The sequence below is a fragment of the Pipistrellus hanaki genome, assembly GCF_964339955.1.
Source record: "Pipistrellus hanaki genome assembly, chromosome: 7".
NCBI lineage: Eukaryota > Metazoa > Chordata > Mammalia > Chiroptera > Vespertilionidae > Pipistrellus > Pipistrellus hanaki.
In genome coordinates, this window is record NC_140509.1 from 161,919 (window position 1) to 178,083 (window position 16,165).

Consider the following 16,165-nt stretch of genomic DNA (forward strand, 5'->3'; position numbering starts at 1 on the left):
TAAACAGATGAGAACTTGTCTAGAACAGCTGAAAGAGAATCTCCAAGTCAGTTCTTATTGTAGAAAAGGTAGCTAAGATAAGGGAAATCCTTAATTCCAGTTAAGATCACATGAAACACTGTATGAATCCTATATTCTTTACTTAAAGGAGACTAGAGTGGTAAATGTGTGTTATACAAGGCAGAATACCATTGAAATAGAGAAAGAAACACGTTCAGCAGCTTTGGAAAGCCTTACACTTCACTGAAATGTAGTACTACACTTTATATATCACAGTTGAGAGACAATGTTCCCTAGCTCGCTCAGTTCATAACAGTGTGTAGGAAGTTGTTTGATAAAGTGGGCAAAGCTTATACTTGGGCCAGAAGGCAGAATACAGGAAACTACATGAAAACATGAATAATTCAGTGAAAATGACTGTAAACAGATGGGAACTTGTTTAGAACAGCTGAAAGAGAATCTCCAAGTCAGTTCTTAGTGTAGAAAAGGTAGCTAAGAGAAGGAAAATCCTTAATTCCAGTTAAGATCACATGAAACACTGTATGAATCCTATATTGTTTACTTAAAGGAGACTAGAGTGGTAAATGTGTGTTATACAAGGCAGAATACCATTGAAATAGAGAAAGAAACACGTTCGGCAGCTTTGGAAAGCCTTACACTTCACTGAAATGTAGTACTACACTCTATAACACAGTTGAGAGACAATGTTCCCGAGCTGCCTCAGTTCATAACAGTGTGTAGGAAGTTGTTTGATAAAGTGGGCAAAGCTTATACTTGGGCCAGAAGGCAGAATATAGGAAACTACATGAAAACATGAATAATTCAGTGAAAATGACTGTAAACAGATGAGAACTTGTTTAGAACAGCTGAAACAGAATCTCCAATTCAGTTCTTAGTGTAGAAAAGGTAGCTAAGAGAAGGAAAATCCTTAATTCCAGTTAAGATCACATGAAACACTGTATGAATCCTATATTGTTTACTTAAAGGAGACTAGAGTGGTAAATGTGTGTTATACAAGGCAGAATACCATTGAAATAGAGAAAGAAAAACGTTCGGCAGCTTTGGAAAGCCTTACACTTCACTGAAATGTAGTACTACACTCTATAACACAGTTGAGAGACAATGTTCCCAAGCTGCCTCAGTTCATAACAGTGTGTAGGAAGGTGTTTGATAAAGAGGGCAAAGCTTATACTTGGGCCAGAAGGCAGAATATAGGAAACTACATGAAAACATGAATAATTCAGTGAAAATGACTGTAAACAGGTGAGAACTGGTTTAGAACAGCTGAAAGAGAATCTCCAAGTCAGTTCTTAGTGTAGAAAAGGTAGGTAAGATAAGGGAAATACTTAATTCCAGTTAAGATCACATGAAACACTGTATGAATCCTACATTCTTTACTTAAAGGAGACTATAGTGGTAAATGTCTGTTATACAAGGCAGAATACCATTGAAATAGAGAAAGAAACACGTTCGGCAGCTTTGGAAAGCCTTACACTTCACTGAAATGTAGTACTACACTCTATAACACAGTTGAGAGACAATGTTCAATAGCTGCCTCAGTACTTAACAGTGTGTAGGAAGTTGTTTGATAAAGAGGGCAAAGCTTATACTTGGACCAGAAGGCAGAATATAGGAAACTACATGAAAACATGATTAATTCAGTGAAAATGACTGTAAACAGATGTGAACTTGTTTAGAACAGCTGAAAGAGATTCTCCAAGTCAGTTCTTAGTGTAGAAAAGGTAGCTAAGATCCGGGAAATCCTTAATTCGAGTTAAGATTACATGAAACACTGTATGAATCCTATATTCTTTACTTAAAGGAGACTAGAGTGGTAAATGTGTGTTATACAAGGCAGAATACCATTGAAATAGAGAAAGAAACACGTTGAGCAGCTTTGGAAAGCCTTACACTTCACTGAAATGTAGTACTACACTTTATATATCACAGTTGAGAGACAATGTTCCCTAGCTCGCTCAGTTCATAACAGTGTGTAGGAAGTTGTTTGATAAAGTGGGCAAAGCTTATACTTGGGCCAGAAGGCAGAATATAGGAAACTACATGAAAACATGAATAATTCAGTGAAAATGACTGTAAACAGATGAGAACTTGTTTAGAACAGCTGAAACAGAATCTCCAATTCAGTTCTTAGTGTAGAAAAGGTAGCTAAGAGAAGGAAAATCCTTAATTCCAGTTAAGATCACATGAAACACTGTATGAATCCTATATTGTTTACTTAAAGGAGACTAGAGTGGTAAATGTGTGTTATACAAGGCAGAATACCATTGAAATAGAGAAAGAAAAACGTTCGGCAGCTTTGGAAAGCCTTACACTTCACTGAAATGTAGTACTACACTCTATAACACAGTTGAGAGACAATGTTCCCAAGCTGCCTCAGTTCATAACAGTGTGTAGGAAGGTGTTTGATAAAGAGGGCAAAGCTTATACTTGGGCCAGAAGGCAGAATATAGGAAACGACATGAAAACATGAATAATTCAGTGAAAATGACTGTAAACAGGTGAGAACTGGTTTAGAACAGCTGAAAGAGAATCTCCAAGTCAGTTCTTAGTGTAGAAAAGGTAGGTAAGATAAGGGAAATACTTAATTCCAGTTAAGATCACATGAAACACTGTATGAATCCTACATTCTTTACTTAAAGGAGACTATAGTGGTAAATGTCTGTTATACAAGGCAGAATACCATTGAAATAGAGAAAGAAACACGTTCGGCAGCTTAGGAAAGCCTTACACTTCACTGAAATGTAGTACTACACTCTATAACACAGTTGAGAGACAATGTTCCCGAGCTGCCTCAGTTCATAACAGTGTGTAGGAAGTTGTTTGATAAAGTGGGCAAAGCTTATACTTGGGCCAGAAGGCAGAATATAGGAAACTACATGAAAACATGAATAATTCATTGAAAATGACTGTAAACAGATGAGAACTTGTTTAGAACAGCTGAAACAGAATCTCCAATTCAGTTCTTAGTGTAGAAAAGGTAGCTAAGAGAAGGAAAATCCTTAATTCCAGTTAAGATCACATGAAACACTGTATGAATCCTATATTCTTTACTTAAAGGAGACTAGAGTGGTAAATGTGTGTTATACAAGGCAGAATACCATTGAAATAGAGAAAGAAAAACGTTCGGCAGCTTTGGAAAGCCTTACACTTCACTGAAATGTAGTACTACACTCTATAACACAGTTGAGAGACAATGTTCCCAAGCTGCCTCAGTTCATAACAGTGTGTAGGAAGGTGTTTGATAAAGAGGGCAAAGCTTATACTTGGGCCAGAAGGCAGAATATAGGAAACTACATGAAAACATGAATAATTCAGTGAAAATGACTGTAAACAGGTGAGAACTGGTTTAGAACAGCTGAAAGAGAATCTCCAAGTCAGTTCTTAGTGTAGAAAAGGTAGGTAAGATAAGGGAAATACTTAATTCCAGTTAAGATCACATGAAACACTGTATGAATCCTACATTCTTTACTTAAAGGAGACTATAGTGGTAAATGTCTGTTATACAAGGCAGAATACCATTGAAATAGAGAAAGAAACACGTTCGGCAGCTTTGGAAAGCCTTACACTTCACTGAAATGTAGTACTACACTCTATAACACAGTTGAGAGACAATGTTCAATAGCTGCCTCAGTACTTAACAGTGTGTAGGAAGTTGTTTGATAAAGAGGGCAAAGCTTATACTTGGACCAGAAGGCAGAATATAGGAAACTACATGAAAACATGATTAATTCAGTGAAAATGACTGTAAACAGATGTGAACTTGTTTAGAACAGCTGAAAGAGATTCTCCAAGTCAGTTCTTAGTGTAGAAAAGGTAGCTAAGATCCGGGAAATCCTTAATTCGAGTTAAGATTACATGAAACACTGTATGAATCCTATATTCTTTACTTAAAGGAGACTAGAGTGGTAAATGTGTGTTATACAAGGCAGAATACCATTGAAATAGAGAAAGAAACACGTTGAGCAGCTTTGGAAAGCCTTACACTTCACTGAAATGTAGTACTACACTTTATATATCACAGTTGAGAGACAATGTTCCCTAGCTCGCTCAGTTCATAACAGTGTGTAGGAAGTTGTTTGATAAAGTGGGCAAAGCTTATACTTGGGCCAGAAGGCAGAATATAGGAAACTACATGAAAACATGAATAATTCAGTGAAAATGACTGTAAACAGATGAGAACTTGTTTAGAACAGCTGAAACAGAATCTCCAATTCAGTTCTTAGTGTAGAAAAGGTAGCTAAGAGAAGGAAAATCCTTAATTCCAGTTAAGATCACATGAAACACTGTATGAATCCTATATTGTTTACTTAAAGGAGACTAGAGTGGTAAATGTGTGTTATACAAGGCAGAATACCATTGAAATAGAGAAAGAAAAACGTTCGGCAGCTTTGGAAAGCCTTACACTTCACTGAAATGTAGTACTACACTCTATAACACAGTTGAGAGACAATGTTCCCAAGCTGCCTCAGTTCATAACAGTGTGTAGGAAGGTGTTTGATAAAGAGGGCAAAGCTTATACTTGGGCCAGAAGGCAGAATATAGGAAACGACATGAAAACATGAATAATTCAGTGAAAATGACTGTAAACAGGTGAGAACTGGTTTAGAACAGCTGAAAGAGAATCTCCAAGTCAGTTCTTAGTGTAGAAAAGGTAGGTAAGATAAGGGAAATACTTAATTCCAGTTAAGATCACATGAAACACTGTATGAATCCTACATTCTTTACTTAAAGGAGACTATAGTGGTAAATGTCTGTTATACAAGGCAGAATACCATTGAAATAGAGAAAGAAACACGTTCGGCAGCTTAGGAAAGCCTTACACTTCACTGAAATGTAGTACTACACTCTATAACACAGTTGAGAGACAATGTTCCCGAGCTGCCTCAGTTCATAACAGTGTGTAGGAAGTTGTTTGATAAAGTGGGCAAAGCTTATACTTGGGCCAGAAGGCAGAATATAGGAAACTACATGAAAACATGAATAATTCATTGAAAATGACTGTAAACAGATGAGAACTTGTTTAGAACAGCTGAAACAGAATCTCCAATTCAGTTCTTAGTGTAGAAAAGGTAGCTAAGAGAAGGAAAATCCTTAATTCCAGTTAAGATCACATGAAACACTGTATGAATCCTATATTCTTTACTTAAAGGAGACTAGAGTGGTAAATGTGTGTTATACAAGGCAGAATACCATTGAAATAGAGAAAGAAAAACGTTCGGCAGCTTTGGAAAGCCTTACACTTCACTGAAATGTAGTACTACACTCTATAACACAGTTGAGAGACAATGTTCCCAAGCTGCCTCAGTTCATAACAGTGTGTAGGAAGGTGTTTGATAAAGAGGGCAAAGCTTATACTTGGGCCAGAAGGCAGAATATAGGAAACTACATGAAAACATGAATAATTCAGTGAAAATGACTGTAAACAGGTGAGAACTGGTTTAGAACAGCTGAAAGAGAATCTCCAAGTCAGTTCTTAGTGTAGAAAAGGTAGGTAAGATAAGGGAAATACTTAATTCCAGTTAAGATCACATGAAACACTGTATGAATCCTATATTGTTTACTTAAAGGAGACTAGAGTGGTAAATGTCTGTTATACAAGGCAGAATACCATTGAAATAGAGAAAGAAACACGTTCGGCAGCTTTGGAAAGCCTTACACTTCACTGAAATGTAGTACTACACTCTATAACACAGTTGAGAGACAATGTTCAATAGCTGCCTCAGTACTTAACAGTGTGTAGGAAGTTGTTTGATAAAGTGGGCAAAGCTTATACTTGGGCCAGAAGGCAGAATATAGGAAACTACATGAAAACATGAATAATTCAGTGAAAATGACTGTAAACAGATGAGAACTTGTTTAGAACAGCTGAAACAGAATCTCCAATTCAGTTCTTAGTGTAGAAAAGGTAGCTAAGAGAAGGAAAATCCTTAATTCCAGTTAAGATCACATGAAACACTGTATGAATCCTATATTGTTTACTTAAAGGAGACTAGAGCGGTAAATGTGTGTTATACAAGGCAGAATACCATTGAAATAGAGAAAGAAAAACGTTCGGCAGCTTTGGAAAGCCTTACACTTCACTGAAATGTAGTACTACACTCTATAACACAGTTGAGAGACAATGTTCCCAAGCTGCCTCAGTTCATAACAGTGTGTAGGAAGGTGTTTGATAAAGAGGGCAAAGCTTATACTTGGGCCAGAAGGCAGAATATAGGAAACTACATGAAAACATGAATAATTCAGTGAAAATGACTGTAAACAGGTGAGAACTGGTTTAGAACAGCTGAAAGAGAATCTCCAAGTCAGTTCTTAGTGTAGAAAAGGTAGGTAAGATAAGGGAAATACTTAATTCCAGTTAAGATCACATGAAACACTGTATGAATCCTACATTCTTTACTTAAAGGAGACTATAGTGGTAAATGTCTGTTATACAAGGCAGAATACCATTGAAATAGAGAAAGAAACACGTTCGGCAGCTTTGGAAAGCCTTACACTTCACTGAAATGTAGTACTACACTCTATAACACAGTTGAGAGACAATGTTCCCGAGCTGCCTCAGTTCATAACAGTGTGTAGGAAGTTGTTTGATAAAGTGGGCAAAGCTTATACTTGGGCCAGAAGGCAGAATATAGGAAACTACATGAAAACATGAATAATTCATTGAAAATGACTGTAAACAGATGAGAACTTGTTTAGAACAGCTGAAACAGAATCTCCAATTCAGTTCTTAGTGTAGAAAAGGTAGCTAAGAGAAGGAAAATCCTTAATTCCAGTTAAGATCACATGAAACACTGTATGAATCCTATATTCTTTACTTAAAGGAGACTAGAGTGGTAAATGTGTGTTATACAAGGCAGAATACCATTGAAATAGAGAAAGAAAAACGTTCGGCAGCTTTGGAAAGCCTTACACTTCACTGAAATGTAGTACTACACTCTATAACACAGTTGAGAGACAATGTTCCCAAGCTGCCTCAGTTCATAACAGTGTGTAGGAAGGTGTTTGATAAAGAGGGCAAAGCTTATACTTGGGCCAGAAGGCAGAATATAGGAAACTACATGAAAACATGAATAATTCAGTGAAAATGACTGTAAACAGGTGAGAACTGGTTTAGAACAGCTGAAAGAGAATCTCCAAGTCAGTTCTTAGTGTAGAAAAGGTAGGTAAGATAAGGGAAATACTTAATTCCAGTTAAGATCACATGAAACACTGTATGAATCCTATATTGTTTACTTAAAGGAGACTAGAGTGGTAAATGTCTGTTATACAAGGCAGAATACCATTGAAATAGAGAAAGAAACACGTTCGGCAGCTTTGGAAAGCCTTACACTTCACTGAAATGTAGTACTACACTCTATAACACAGTTGAGAGACAATGTTCAATAGCTGCCTCAGTACTTAACAGTGTGTAGGAAGTTGTTTGATAAAGTGGGCAAAGCTTATACTTGGGCCAGAAGGCAGAATATAGGAAACTACATGAAAACATGAATAATTCAGTGAAAATGACTGTAAACAGATGAGAACTTGTTTAGAACAGCTGAAACAGAATCTCCAATTCAGTTCTTAGTGTAGAAAAGGTAGCTAAGAGAAGGAAAATCCTTAATTCCAGTTAAGATCACATGAAACACTGTATGAATCCTATATTGTTTACTTAAAGGAGACTAGAGTGGTAAATGTGTGTTATACAAGGCAGAATACCATTGAAATAGAGAAAGAAACACGTTCGGCAGCTTTGGAAAGCCTTACACTTCACTGAAATGTAGTACTACACTCTATAACACAGTTGAGAGACAATGTTCCCAAGCTGCCTCAGTTCATAACAGTGTGTAGGAAGGTGTTTGATAAAGAGGGCAAAGCTTATACTTGGGCCAGAAGGCAGAATATAGGAAACTACATGAAAACATGAATAATTCAGTGAAAATGACTGTAAACAGGTGAGAACTGGTTTAGAACAGCTGAAAGAGAATCTCCAAGTCAGTTCTTAGTGTAGAAAAGGTAGGTAAGATAAGGGAAATACTTAATTCCAGTTAAGATCACATGAAACACTGTATGAATCCTATATTGTTTACTTAAAGGAGACTAGAGTGGTAAATGTCTGTTATACAAGGCAGAATACCATTGAAATAGAGAAAGAAACACGTTCGGCAGCTTTGGAAAGCCTTACACTTCACTGAAATGTAGTACTACACTCTATAACACAGTTGAGAGACAATGTTCCCGAGCTGCCTCAGTTCATAACAGTGTGTAGGAAGTTGTTTGATAAAGTGGGCAAAGCTTATACTTGGGCCAGAAGGCAGAATATAGGAAACTACATGAAAACATGAATAATTCAGTGAAAATGACTGTAAACAGATGTGAACTTGTTTAGAACAGCTGAAAGAGATTCTCCAAGTCAGTTCTTAGTGTAGAAAAGGTAGCTAAGATCCGGGAAATCCTTAATTCGAGTTAAGATTACATGAAACACTGTATGAATCCTATATTCTTTACTTAAAGGAGACTAGAGTGGTAAATGTGTGTTATACAAGGCAGAATACCATTGAAATAGAGAAAGAAACACGTTGAGCAGCTTTGGAAAGCCTTACACTTCACTGAAATGTAGTACTACACTCTATAACACAGTTGAGAGACAATGTTCCCAAGCTGCCTCAGTTCATAACAGTGTGTAGGAAGGTGTTTGATAAAGAGGGCAAAGCTTATACTTGGGCCAGAAGGCAGAATATAGGAAACTACATGAAAACATGAATAATTCAGTGAAAATGACTGTAAACAGGTGAGAACTGGTTTAGAACAGCTGAAAGAGAATCTCCAAGTCAGTTATTAGTGTAGAAAAGGTAGGTAAGATAAGGGAAATACTTAATTCCAGTTAAGATCACATGAAACACTGTATGAATCCTATATTGTTTACTTAAAGGAGACTAGAGTGGTAAATGTCTGTTATACAAGGCAGAATACCATTGAAATAGAGAAAGAAACACGTTCGGCAGCTTTGGAAAGCCTTACACTTCACTGAAATGTAGTACTACACTCTATAACACAGTTGAGAGACAATGTTCAATAGCTGCCTCAGTGCTTAACAGTGTGTAGGAAGTTGTTTGATAAAGAGGGCAAAGCTTATACTTGGACCAGAAGGCAGAATATAGGAAACTACATGAAAACATGATTAATTCAGTGAAAATGACTGTAAACAGATGTGAACTTGTTTAGAACAGCTGAAAGAGATTCTCCAAGTCAGTTCTTAGTGTAGAAAAGGTAGCTAAGATCCGGGAAATCCTTAATTCGAGTTAAGATTACATGAAACACTGTATGAATCCTATATTCTTTACTTAAAGGAGACTAGAGTGGTAAATGTGTGTTATACAAGGCAGAATACCATTGAAATAGAGAAAGAAACACGTTGAGCAGCTTTGGAAAGCCTTACACTTCACTGAAATGTAGTACTACACTTTATATATCACAGTTGAGAGACAATGTTCCCTAGCTCGCTCAGTTCATAACAGTGTGTAGGAAGTTGTTTGATAAAGTGGGCAAAGTTTATACTTGGGCCAGAAGGCAGAATATAGGAAACTACATGAAAACATGAATAATTCAGTGAAAATGACTGTAAACAGATGAGAACTTGTTTAGAACAGCTGAAACAGAATCTCCAATTCAGTTCTTAGTGTAGAAAAGGTAGCTAAGAGAAGGAAAATCCTTAATTCCAGTTAAGATCACATGAAACACTGTATGAATCCTATATTGTTTACTTAAAGGAGACTAGAGTGGTAAATGTGTGTTATACAAGGCAGAATACCATTGAAATAGAGAAAGAAACACGTTCGGCAGCTTTGGAAAGCCTTACACTTCACTGAAATGTAGTACTACACTCTATAACACAGTTGAGAGACAATGTTCCCAAGCTGCCTCAGTTCATAACAGTGTGTAGGAAGGTGTTTGATAAAGAGGGCAAAGCTTATACTTGGGCCAGAAGGCAGAATATAGGAAACTACATGAAAACATGAATAATTCAGTGAAAATGACTGTAAACAGGTGAGAACTGGTTTAGAACAGCTGAAAGAGAATCTCCAAGTCAGTTCTTAGTGTAGAAAAGGTAGGTAAGATAAGGGAAATACTTAATTCCAGTTAAGATCACATGAAACACTGTATGAATCCTATATTGTTTACTTAAAGGAGACTAGAGTGGTAAATGTCTGTTATACAAGGCAGAATACCATTGAAATAGAGAAAGAAACACGTTCGGCAGCTTTGGAAAGCCTTACACTTCACTGAAATGTAGTACTACACTCTATAACACAGTTGAGAGACAATGTTCCCGAGCTGCCTCAGTTCATAACAGTGTGTAGGAAGTTGTTTGATAAAGTGGGCAAAGCTTATACTTGGGCCAGAAGGCAGAATATAGGAAACTACATGAAAACATGAATAATTCAGTGAAAATGACTGTAAACAGATGTGAACTTGTTTAGAACAGCTGAAAGAGATTCTCCAAGTCAGTTCTTAGTGTAGAAAAGGTAGCTAAGATCCGGGAAATCCTTAATTCGAGTTAAGATTACATGAAACACTGTATGAATCCTATATTCTTTACTTAAAGGAGACTAGAGTGGTAAATGTGTGTTATACAAGGCAGAATACCATTGAAATAGAGAAAGAAACACGTTGAGCAGCTTTGGAAAGCCTTACACTTCACTGAAATGTAGTACTACACTCTATAACACAGTTGAGAGACAATGTTCCCAAGCTGCCTCAGTTCATAACAGTGTGTAGGAAGGTGTTTGATAAAGAGGGCAAAGCTTATACTTGGGCCAGAAGGCAGAATATAGGAAACTACATGAAAACATGAATAATTCAGTGAAAATGACTGTAAACAGGTGAGAACTGGTTTAGAACAGCTGAAAGAGAATCTCCAAGTCAGTTATTAGTGTAGAAAAGGTAGGTAAGATAAGGGAAATACTTAATTCCAGTTAAGATCACATGAAACACTGTATGAATCCTATATTGTTTACTTAAAGGAGACTAGAGTGGTAAATGTCTGTTATACAAGGCAGAATACCATTGAAATAGAGAAAGAAACACGTTCGGCAGCTTTGGAAAGCCTTACACTTCACTGAAATGTAGTACTACACTCTATAACACAGTTGAGAGACAATGTTCAATAGCTGCCTCAGTGCTTAACAGTGTGTAGGAAGTTGTTTGATAAAGAGGGCAAAGCTTATACTTGGACCAGAAGGCAGAATATAGGAAACTACATGAAAACATGATTAATTCAGTGAAAATGACTGTAAACAGATGTGAACTTGTTTAGAACAGCTGAAAGAGATTCTCCAAGTCAGTTCTTAGTGTAGAAAAGGTAGCTAAGATCCGGGAAATCCTTAATTCGAGTTAAGATTACATGAAACACTGTATGAATCCTATATTCTTTACTTAAAGGAGACTAGAGTGGTAAATGTGTGTTATACAAGGCAGAATACCATTGAAATAGAGAAAGAAACACGTTGAGCAGCTTTGGAAAGCCTTACACTTCACTGAAATGTAGTACTACACTTTATATATCACAGTTGAGAGACAATGTTCCCTAGCTCGCTCAGTTCATAACAGTGTGTAGGAAGTTGTTTGATAAAGTGGGCAAAGTTTATACTTGGGCCAGAAGGCAGAATATAGGAAACTACATGAAAACATGAATTATTCAGTGAAAATGACTGTAAACAGATGAGAACTTGTTTAGAACAGCTGAAAGAGAATCTCCAAGTCAGTTCTTAGTGTAGAAAAGGTAGCTAAGAGAAGGAAAATCCTTAATTCCAGTTAAGATCACAAGAAACACTGTATGAATCCTATATTCTTTACTTAAAGGAGACTAGAGTGGTAAATGTGTGTTATACAAGGCAGAATACCATTGAAATAGAGAAAGAAACACGTTCGGCAGCTTTGGAAAGCCTTACACTTCACTGAAATGTAGTACTACACTCTATAACTGAGTTGAGAGACAATGTTCAATAGCTGCCTCAGTACTTAACAGTGTGTAGGAAGTTGTTTGATAAAGTGGGCAAAGCTTATACTTGGACCAGAAGTCAGAATATAGGAAACTACATGAAAACATGATTAATTCAGTGAAAATGACTGTAAACAGATGTGAACTTGTTTAGAACAGCTGAAAGAGATTTTCCAAGTCAGTTCTTAGTGTAGAAAAAGTAGCTAAGTTCCAGGAAATCCTTAATTCGAGTTAAGATTACATGAAACACTGTATGAATCCTATATTCTTTACTTAAAGGAGACTAGAGTGGTAAATGTGTGTTATACAAGGCAGAATACCATTGAAATAGAGAAAGAAACACGTTCGGCAGCTTTGAAAAGCCTTACACTTCACTGAAATGTAGTACTACACTCTATAACACAGTTGAGAGACAATGTTCCCGAGCTGCCTCAGTTCATAACAGTGTGTACGAAGGTGTTTGATAAAGAGGGCAAAGCTTATACTTGGGCCAGAAGGCAGAATATAGGAAACTACATGAAAACATGAATAATTCAGTGAAAATGACTGTAAACAGATGAGAACTGGTTTAGAACAGCTGAAAGAGAATCTCCAAGTCAGTTCTTAGTGTAGAAAAGGTAGGTAAGATAAGGGAAATACTTAATTCCAGTTAAGATCACATGAAACACTGTATGAATCCTATATTCTTTACTTAAAGGAGACTACAGTGGTAAATGTGTGTTATACAAGGCAGAATACCATTAAAATAGAGAAAGAAACACGTTCGGCAGCTTTGGAAAGCCTTACACTTCACTGAAATGTAGTACTACACTCTATAACACAGTTGAGAGACAATGTTCAATAGCTGCCTCAGTACTTAACAGTGTGTAGGAAGTTGTTTGATAAAGTTGGCAAAGCTTATACTTGGACCAGAAGGCAGAATATAGGAAACTACATGAAAACATGATTAATTCAGTGAAAATGACTGTAAACAGATTAGAACTTGTTTAGAACAGCTGAAAGAGATTCTCCAAGTCAGTTCTTAATGTAGAAAAGGTAGCTAAGATTCGGGAAATCCTTAATTCGAGTTAAGATTATATGAAACACTGTATGAATCCTATATTGTTTACTTAAAGGAGACTAGAGTGGTAAATGTGTGTTATACAAGGCAGAATACCATTGAAATAGAGAAAGAAACACGTTCGGCAGCTTTGGAAAGCCTTACACTTCACTGAAATGTAGTACTACACTCTATAACACAGTTGAGAGACAATGTTCCCGAGCTGCCTCAGTTCATAACATTGTGTAGGAAGTTGTTTGATAAAGTGGGCAAAGCTTATACTTGGGACAGAAGGCAGAATATAGGAAACTACATGAAAACATGAATAATTCAGTGAAAATGACTGTAAACAGATGTGAACTTGTTTAGAACAGCTGAAAGAGATTCTCCAAGTCAGTTCTTAGTGTAGAAAAGGTAGCTAAGATCTGGGAAATCCTTAATTCGAGTTAAGATTACATGAAACACTGTATGAATCCTATATTCTTTACTTGAAGGAGACTAGAGTGGTAAATGTGTGTTATACAAGGCAGAATACCATTGAAATAGAGAAAGAAACAAGTTCGGCAGCTTTGGAAAGCCTTACACTTCACTGAAATGTAGTACTACACTCTATAACACAGTTGAGAGACAATGTTCCCAAGCTGCCTCAGTTCATAACAGTGTGTAGGAAGGTGTTTGATAAAGAGGGCAAAGCTTATACTTGGGCCAGAAGGCAGAATATAGGAAACTACATGAAAACATGAATAATTCAGTGAAAATGACTGTAAACAGATGAGAACTGGTTTAGAACAGCTGAAAGAGAATCTCCAAGTCAGTTCTTAGTGTAGAAAAGGTAGGTAAGATAAGGGAAATACTTAATTCCAGTTAAGATCACATGAAACACTGTATGAATCCTACATTCTTTACTTAAAGGAGACTAGAGTGGTAAATGTCTGCTATACAAGGCAGAATACCATTGAAATAGAGAAAGAAACACGTTCGGCAGCTTTGGAAAGCCTTACACTTCACTGAAATGTAGTACTACACTCTATAACACAGTTGAGAGACAATGTTCAATAGCTGCCTCAGTACTTAACAGTGTGTAGGAAGTTGTTTGATAAAGAGGGCAAAGCTTATACTTGGACCAGAAGGCAGAATATAGGAAACTACATGAAAACATGATTAATTCAGTGAAAATGACTGTAAACAGATGTGAACTTGTTTAGAACAGCTGAAAGAGATTCTCCAAGTCAGTTCTTAGTGTAGAAAAGGTAGCTAAGATCCGGGAAATCCTTAATTCGAGTTAAGATTACATGAAACACTGTATGAATCCTATATTCTTTACTTAAAGGAGACTAGAGTGGTAAATGTGTGTTATACAAGGCAGAATACCATTGAAATAGAGAAAGAAACATGTTGAGCAGCTTTGGAAAGCCTTACACTTCACTGAAATGTAGTACTACACTTTATATATCACAGTTGAGAGACAATGATCCCTAGCTCGCTCAGTTCATAACAGTGTGTAGGAAGTTGTTTCATAAAGTGGGAAAAGCTTATACTTGGGCCAGAAGGCAGAATATAGGAAACTACATGAAAACATGGATTATTCAGTGAAAATGACTGTAAACAGATGAGAACTTGTTTAGAACAGCTGAAAGAGAATCTCCAAGTCAGTTCTTAGTGTAGAAAAGGTAGCTAAGAGAAGGAAAATCCTTAATTCCAGTTAAGATCACAAGAAACACTGTATGAATCCTATATTGTTTACTTAAAGGAGACTAGAGTGGTAAATGTGTGTTATACAAGGCAGAATACCATTGAAATAGAGAAAGAAACACGTTCGGCAGCTTTGGAAAGCCTTACACTTCACTGAAATGTAGTACTACACTCTATAACACAGTTGAGAGACAATGTTCCCGAGCTGCCTCAGTTCATAACAGTGTGTAGGAAGTTGTTTGATAAAGTGGGCAAAGCTTATACTTGGGCCAGAAGGCAGAATATAGGAAACTACATGAAAACATGAATAATTCAGTGAAAATGACTGTAAACAGATGAGAACTTGTTTAGAACAGCTGAAAGAGAATCTCCAAGTCAGTTCTTAGTGTAGAAAAGGTAGGTAAGATAAGGGAAATACTTAATTCCAGTGAAGATCACATGAAACACTGTATGAATCCTATATTCTTTACTTAAAGGAGACTAGAGTGGTAAATGTGTGTTATACAAGGCAGAATACCATTGAAATAGAGAAAGAAACACGTTCGGCAGCTTTGGAAAGCCTTACACTTCACTGAAATGTAGTGCTACACTCTATAACACAGTTGAGAGACAGTGTTCAATACCTGCCTCAGTACTTAACAGTGTGTAGGAAGTTGTTTGATAAAGTGGGCAAAGCTGATATTTGGACCAGAAGGCAGAATATAGGAAACTACATGAAAACATGATTAATTCAGTGAAAATGACTGTAAACAGATGTGAACTTGTTTAGAACAGCTGAAAGAGAATCTCCAAGTCAGTTCTTAGTGTAGAAAAGGTAGGTAAGATAAGGGAAATACTTAATTCCAGTTAAGATCACATGAAACACTGTATGAATCCTATATTCTTTACTTAAAGGAGACTAGAGTGGTAAATGTGTGTTATACAAGGCAGAATACCATTGAAATAGAGAAAGAAACACGTTCGGCAGCTTTGGAAAGCCTTACACTTCACTGAAATGTAGTACTACACTCTATAACAGAGTTGAGAGTCAATGTTCAATAGCTGCCTCAGTACTTAACAGTGTGTAGGAAGTTGTTTGATAAAGTGGGCAAAACTTATACTTGGACCAGAAGGCAGAATATAGGAAACTACATGAAAACATGATTAATTCAGTGAAAATGACTGTAAACAGATGAGAACTTGTCTAGAACAGCTGAAAGAGAATCTCCAAGTCAGTTCTTATTCTAGAAAAGGTGCTAAGATAAGGGAAATCCTTAATTCCAGTTAAGATCACATGAAACACTGTATGAATCCTATATTCTTTACTTAAAGGAGACTAGAGTGGTAAATGTGTGTTATACAAGGCAGAATACCATTGAAATAGAGAAAGAAACACGTTCAGCAGCTTTGGAAAGCCTTACAGTTCACTGAAATGTAGTACTACACTTTATATA